The following is an 8271-nucleotide window of genomic DNA, read 5'->3' as shown; positions in this document are numbered from 1 at the left end:
ACCTATCAGTAATTGAGTTGTACACCGCTTTGATACAGTTTAAACATGGTTGTATTGACTTGTAGTGGTAATTTTTTGTTAAAACTTACTTGGGTAGCTTCATGATTTTCTTTGAACTTTTTATTCTTGGAATTTTAACCTTGGAAGTTCTACAAATGGTGTGCAACCAAGAGTCTTTTATTTTTTTCTTTAAAGGTAGAAAAACATCAAAACTCCCCTTTGCAAAGATAAACGCTTATACTATAAAGGATAGATTTTGTTATTATTTTAACTTGGTTAACTAAAACTTAAATATTAATGGGTAAGTAAAATTATACTTGATGTACTACACTAAATTATAGCAGAAAACTTTTATCATTGCAAAGTCTAGAGTTTGTATTTTCTACTAAGAAAAAAAGTGTCTCAACCAGAAACAGGTTTTTAGAGTGTCTTGTAAAATGTGAGTGTAAAAAATTTAAATGTTGAGAATTTTCTCTTCAAACAACTATCTCTTTGAAATCATGTACTAAACTTTATATTTCAAAACTTAACAAATTGGACCTCCTTAAACATGTGTATATATTTAAAATTTTCAAGAACAACTATGTGATGTAAGAAAGAAAAATGTGAATGCTCACAACAAAGGTAATTGGATTGAGATCTTAATTGGCTAAGATTTTTTCTGGCTAAGATTCAAAAAAAGACTGAAAACGTTCTGCTTAAATAACTTCATCGCGGTTAATGTTGGCTAAAGTAAAAACTGGCTAATGTTGGCTAAAGTAAAAACTTGGCTAAGATTTTTTTCTGGCTAAGATTCAAAAAAATTAATAAAAAGCTAAAGTAACAATAAAAAGGCTTACAAACTGATGAAAAAATAAAAGCAAAAAACATAAATAAAAAAACTCAGTTTTAACTAATTTAAAACTCGAACTAAAAAAATTAAATCATAACAATTTTAAAAAAATCTAAACAAAAAAACTTAAGTTTTTAAACCTTATTAAATATAAATACTGTTGATGGTTATTATTTATTAAACTAAAAAAAGCTTTGAGAAAAGTCATATCACTATTGACGATTTTAAAAATAGTAATAATAAAAGTAAAGTATTTTACGAAGTACCTTTTATACATTAAATATATATTATTAAAACTTCGCGAGTAATTGTTTTAAGAACCTTGTATATTAGGCAATCGAGTCATACACTATTGATGAATTTGAAAATAGTATTAAAAAAAGTAAAGTACTTTACAAAGTACCTCTTATACATGAAAAATCTAATATTAAAACTTCGCGATATCTGTAAAAGTATATGTTTTAGAGCATAAAACTGTTCTTGCATGTAGAGTTTAAAAAGTAAGAACTTTATACAAATTACTATTTTAAGATAATAGAGTTTTTTTTTTCTAAATTTTAAGAGGTTAATTATATCACAGTAAAAATAATTTGTTTCCATACGCCATTTTTTATAAATTAAGCTACATATACTTGTATCCTTTGTTTGATATAAACGTTTATTACCTAACTTTTATAAGTTAAGGTTTTAAATCTCTTTATATCTTGTATAAGTGAACACATAATTTAGTTTCTAAACAACTTAACAACTATTTTAAGTAAACATTAAAACTTTTGAAAAAATATATATAACTGTTACATAAATTTAAATTACATTATTTAATCAGTACAGCCGTTGACATCCTTAAATTTAAATTCGACGAATTTAATTAAAATTTAATCGCGGGCATATTTTATTTAAAGTATTTTAAAACATTTATAAAGCGATTTTGTAAAATATGTTATTAAAATTACTTTTCTTACATGAATAATCTGCGTTTAAAACTTAGTGCTGTATTAAAAAGAATTTGTTAAAGAACTAAACACTGTCCTTGCCATTATCATAACTTCCACAGTTATACTTGAAATCTTGTTAAACTATGTAAAATCGTTCTTAAATGTTACCTAACTTTACCAAAGAAACAAAATGTTTTCATATGTTGTACTTAAATATAGTTATAGTCTTTTTAAAATTACCTTTTTTACGTGAATGATCTGCTATTAAACTTAGCGCTGTAACAAAAAGCATATATTTAAGAACTTAACACTTTTTTTCTAGGGCTCATAACTTCTATGTTTTTACTTGAAATCTTGTCAAACTTTGTAAAATTAATTTTAAATGTTAACAAAACGACCCATTTAAACAAAATTTGTATATATATTGTACTTAAAAAGTTATAGTCTTTTTAAAATTACCTTTTTTACGTGAATGATCTACTATTAAACTTAGCGCTGTAACAAAAAGCATATATTTAAGAACTTAACACTTTGTTTCTAGGGCTCATAACTTCTATGTTTTTACTTGAAATCTTGTCAAACTTTGTAAAATTGTTTTTAAATGTTAACAAAACGACCCATTTAAACAAAATTTGTATATATATTGTACTTAAAAAGTTATAGTCTTTTTAAAATTACCTTTTTTACGTGAATGATCTACTATTAAACTTAGCGCTGTAACAAAAAGCATATATTTAAGAACTTAACACTTTGTTTCTAGGGCTCATAACTTCTATGTTTTTACTTGAAATTTTGTCAAACTTTGTAAAATTGTTTTTAAATGTTAACAAAACGACCCATTTAAACAAAATTTGTATATATATTGTACTTAAAAAGTTATAGTCTTTTTAAAATTACCTTTTTTACGTGAATGATCTGCTATTAAACTTAGCGCTGTAACAAAAAGCATATATTTAAGAACTTAACACTTTGTTTCTAGGGCTCATAACTTCTATGTTTTTACTTGAAATCTTGTCAAACTTTGTAAAATTGTTTTTAAATGTTAACAAAACGACCCATTTAAACAAAATTTGTATATATATTGTACTTAAAAAGTTATAGTCTTTTTAAAATTACCTTTTTTACGTGAATGATCTACTATTAAACTTAGCGCTGTAACAAAAAGCATATATTTAAGAACTTAACACTTTTTTTCTAGGGCTCATAACTTCTATGTTTTTACTTGAAATCTTGTCAAACTTTGTAAAATTGTTTTTAAATGTTAACAAAACGACCCATTTAAACAAAATTTGTATATATATTGTACTTAAAAAGTTATAGTCTTTGTAAAATTACCTTTTTTACGTGAATGATCTGCTATTAAACTTAGCGCTGTAACAAAAAGCATATATTTAAGAACTTAACACTTTGTTTCTAGGGCTCATAACTTCTATGTTTTTACTTGAAATCTTGTCAAACTTTGTAAAATTGTTTTTAAATGTTAACAAAACGACCCATTTAAACAAAATTTGTATATATATTGTACTTAAAAAGTTATAGTCTTTTTAAAATTACCTTTTTTACGTGAATGATCTACTATTAAACTTAGCGCTGTAACAAAAAGCATATATTTAAGAACTTAACACTTTTTTTCTAGGGCTCATAACTTCTATGTTTTTACTTGAAATCTTGTCAAACTTTGTAAAATTGTTTTTAAATGTTAACAAAACGACCCATTTAAACAAAATTTGTATATATATTGTACTTAAAAAGTTATAGTCTTTTTAAAATTACCTTTTTTACGTGAATGATCTGCTATTAAACTTAGCGCTGTAACAAAAAGCATATATTTAAGAACTTAACACTTTGTTTCTAGGGTTCAACTCCCTCTCTACAACGATATTTTTAAAATCACATAACTTTTTAAAATGCAAATAAAATTTACAAACTTAAGTGCTAAGAATCTCAATTAATAATGAAACATATATTGTAACCTATTTTCTGCCACGAATCCAAGCACTTTCATAGCATTTTTAAATTGAGCTGTCTTTTCTAAAAAATACAAAATGGTTAACTAAAAAATATGTTTAAAGTTAAGTTATATAGATACACAGTAATATATTGTTTGAGCACGCTTTTGATAAACTGCTTCTACAGAAGTGCGTATCTAAGAAAGCTAGTTTAAATAAAATGATCCTGTTGAACTCGAGTATCTTGGTTCAAAATAACATATTCTATGAGAGTTGCGCACCTAAAATGACGTAATAAAATTAAATAAAATTAAACACGCTTACTTAAGCTTAAAAGGACGATGCAAAAATGTTTGAATATGAACTTTATGACTTCGTAATTTTTGCAAGTTACCATTCGACAAAAAATTTTCATGATGAATGACTTGACTTCGTCTTTTGCACCAATACTTTCGCACTTTCTTTTTATGGAATGCATCACGTGTGAACCACATAAATGAATCGTGTTGTTGATCATTGATTCAAAGAGTTCTTTTTGTTCTCTTTCTTTAAAAGAGTTGTTGTCAAGATGAAAAAACACATATACAAACATATATATATAACATTTAGTATTAGTTGCATAACAAACCTTCATTATCTAAAATATGGTACGCCATATTCAAATATATTCTAAGTCCGGTTTCGTTGTTTGCAATTGATGCTGCGTGTAAGATTGGTATTGAGCAGTCACATTCTACACGTCTTATTGAAACTGCTATAAAGGTTTTAAAAACATAAAAGCCTTTTTAAAGCGGATGTATAGAAAATATCTTAAATAGAAAAGTTAATTGAAACAAAATTGAAACCTGAAGATAATTTTTGCAAATCGCGTTTGATTAGGTTTAACCATTGGCTGTAGTTGTTTTGGTCTAAATGTTGAGAAATCATGCTACTTACGACAAGTCCTGGGAAGTTGTTCGATGTCGATAAACCAACTGTATATTCATCTTTTCCTACATTTAAGTAAAAAAAATATATAACAAGGAAAATAATTTAGCCTTACAATAAATATTTTACTAACCACTAAATAATGCCACTAAATAAGACAAGTTTTTGTCATCCAGTTTATCGAAAAAGCCCATTGTTGAATCAACATGCAGAACAGAAAAAGGATACTTTTTAAGCTTTTCTTTTGTAAACGCAGATCATTCACGTAAAAAAAGGTAATTTTAAAAAGACTATAACTTTTTAAGTACAATATATATACAAATTTTGTTTAAATGGGTCGTTTTGTTAACATTTAAAAACAATTTTACAAAGTTTGACAAAATTTCAAGTAAAAACATAGAAGTTATGAGCCCTAAAAACAAAGTGTTAAGTTCTTAAATATATGCTTTTTGTTACAGCGCTAAGTTTAATAGTAGATCATTCACGTAAAAAAGGTAATTTTAAAAAGACTATAACTTTTTAAGTACAATATATATACAAATTTTGTTTAAATGGGTCGTTTTGTTAATATTTAATAACAATTTTACAAAGTTTGACAAGATTTCAAGTAAAAACATAGAAGTTATGAGCCCTAGAAAAAAAGTGTTAAGTTCTTAAATATATGCTTTTTGTTACAGCGCTAAGTTTAATAGTAGATCATTCACGTAAAAAAGGTAATTTTAAAAAGACTATAACTTTTTAAGTACAATATATATACAAATTTTGTTTATATGCGTCGTTTTGTTAACATTTAAAAACAATTTTACAAAGTTTGACAAGATTTCAAGTAAAAACATAGAAGTTATGAGCCCTAGAAATAAAGTGTTAAGTTCTTAAATATATGCTTTTTGTTAGAGCGCTAAGTTTAATAGCAGATCATTCATGTAAAAAAGGTAATTTTAAAAAGACTATAACTTTTTAAGTACAATATATATACAAATTTTGTTTAAATGGGTCGTTTTGTTAACATTTAAAATTAATTTTACAAAGTTTGACAAGATTTCAAGTAAAAACATAGAAGTTATGAGCCCTAGAAAAAAAGTGTTAAGTTCTTAAATATATGCTTTTTGTTACAGCGCTAAGTTTAATAGTAGATCATTCACGTAAAAAAGGTAATTTTAAAAAGACTATAACTTTTTAAGTACAATATATATACAAATTTTGTTTAAATGCGTCGTTTTGTTAACATTTAAAATTAATTTTACAAAGTTTGACAAGATTTCAAGTAAAAACATAGAAGTTATGAGCCCTAGAAACAAAGTGTTAAGTTCTTAAATATATGCTTTTTGTTACAGCGCTAAGTTTAATAGCAGATCATTCACGTAAAAAAGGTAATTTTAAAAAGACTATAACTTTTTAAGTACAACATATATACAAATTTTGTTTATATGCGTCGTTTTGTTAACATTTAAAATTAATTTTACAAAGTTTGACAAGATTTCAAGTAAAAACATAGAAGTTATGAGCCCTAGAAACAAAGTGTTAAGTTCTTAAATATATGCTTTTTGTTACAGGGCTAAGTTTAATAGCAGATCATTCATGTAAAAAAGGTAATTTTAAAAAGACTATAACTTTTTAAGTAAAACATATATACAAATTTTGTTTAAATGCGTCGTTTTGTTAACATTTAAAAACAATTTTACAAAGTTTGACAAGATTTCAAGTAAAAACATAGAAGTTATGAACCCTAGAAAAAAAGTGTTAAGTTCTTAAATATATGCTTTTTGTTACAGCGCTAAGTTTAATAGTAGATCATTCACGTAAAAAAGGTAATTTTAAAAAGACTATAACTTTTTAAGTACAATATATATACAAATTTTGTTTAAATGCGTCGTTTTGTTAACATTTAAAATTAATTTTACAAAGTTTGACAAGATTTCAAGTAAAAACATAGAAGTTATGAGCCCTAGAAACAAAGTGTTAAGTTCTTAAATATATGCTTTTTGTTACAGCGCTAAGTTTAATAGCAGATCATTCACGTAAAAAAGGTAATTTTAAAAAGACTATAACTTTTTAAGTACAATATATATACAAATTTTGTTTAAATGGGTCGTTTTGTTAACATTTAAAAACAATTTTACAAAGTTTGACAAGATTTCAAGTAAAAACATAGAAGTTATGAGCCCTAGAAACAAAGTGTTAAGTTCTTAAATATATGCTTTTTGTTACAGCGCTAAGTTTAATAGCAGATCATTCACGTAAAAAAGGTAATTTTAAAAAGACTATAACTTTTTAAGTACAATATATATACAAATTTTGTTTAAATGGGTCGTTTTGTTAACATTTAAAAACAATTTTACAAAGTTTGACAAGATTTCAAGTAAAAACATAGAAGTTATGAGCCCTAGAAACAAAGTGTTAAGTTCTTAAATATATGCTTTTTGTTACAGCGCCAAGTTTAATAGCAGATCATTCATGTAAAAAAGGTAATTTTAAAAAGACTATAACTATATTTAAGTACAATATATATACAAATTTTGTTTAAATGGGTCGTTTTGTTAACATTTAAAAACAATTTTACAAAGTTTGACAAGATTTCAAGTAAAAACATAGAAGTTATGAGCCCTAGAAACAAAGTGTTAAGTTCTTAAATATATGCTTTTTGTTACAGCGCTAAGTTTAATAGCAGATCATTCACGTAAAAAAGGTAATTTTAAAAAGACTATAACTTTTTAAGTACAATATATATACAAATTTTGTTTAAATGCGTCGTTTTGTTAACATTTTCAATTAATTTTACAAAGTTTGACAAGATTTCAAGTAAAAACATAGAAGTTATGAGCCCTAGAAACAAAGTGTTAAGTTCTTAAATATATGCTTTTTGTTACAGCGCCAAGTTTAATAGCAGATCATTCATGTAAAAAAGGTAATTTTAAAAAGACTATAACTTTTTAAGTACAATATATATACAAATTTGGTTTAAACGCGTCGTTTTGTTAACATTTAAAAACAATTTTACAAAGTTTGACAAGATTTCAAGTAAAAACATAGAAGTTATGAGCCCTAGAAACAAAGTGTTAAGTTCTTAAATATATGCTTTTTGTTACAGCGCTAAGTTTAATAGCAGATCATTCATGTAAAAAAGGTAATTTTAAAAAGACTATAACTTTTTAAGTACAATATATATACAAATTTTGTTTAAATGCGTCGTTTTGTTAACATTTAAAAACAATTTTACAAAGTTTGACAAGATTTCAAGTAAAAACATAGAAGTTATGAGCCCTAGAAACAAAGTGTTAAGTTCTTAAATATATGCTTTTTGTTACAGCGCTAAGTTTAATAGTAGATCATTCACGTAAAAAAGGTAATTTTAAAAAGACTATAACTTTTTAAGTACAATATATATACAAATTTGGTTTAAATGGGTCGTTTTGTTAACATTTTAAATTAATTTTACAAAGTTTGACAAGATTTCAAGTAAAAACATAGAAGTTATGAGCCCTAGAAACAAAGTGTTAAGTTCTTAAATATATGCTTTTTGTTACAGCGCTAAGTTTAATAGTAGATCATTCACGTAAAAAAGGTAATTTTAAAAAGACTATAACTTTTTAAGTACAATATATATACAAATTTTGTTTAAATGGGTCGT

This window comes from Thalia democratica, unplaced genomic scaffold, assembly GCF_965202585.1.
Source record: "Thalia democratica unplaced genomic scaffold, ktThaDemo2.hap1.1 HAP1_SCAFFOLD_1622, whole genome shotgun sequence".
NCBI lineage: Eukaryota > Metazoa > Chordata > Thaliacea > Salpida > Salpidae > Thalia > Thalia democratica.
This window is presented reverse-complemented; position numbering follows the sequence as displayed.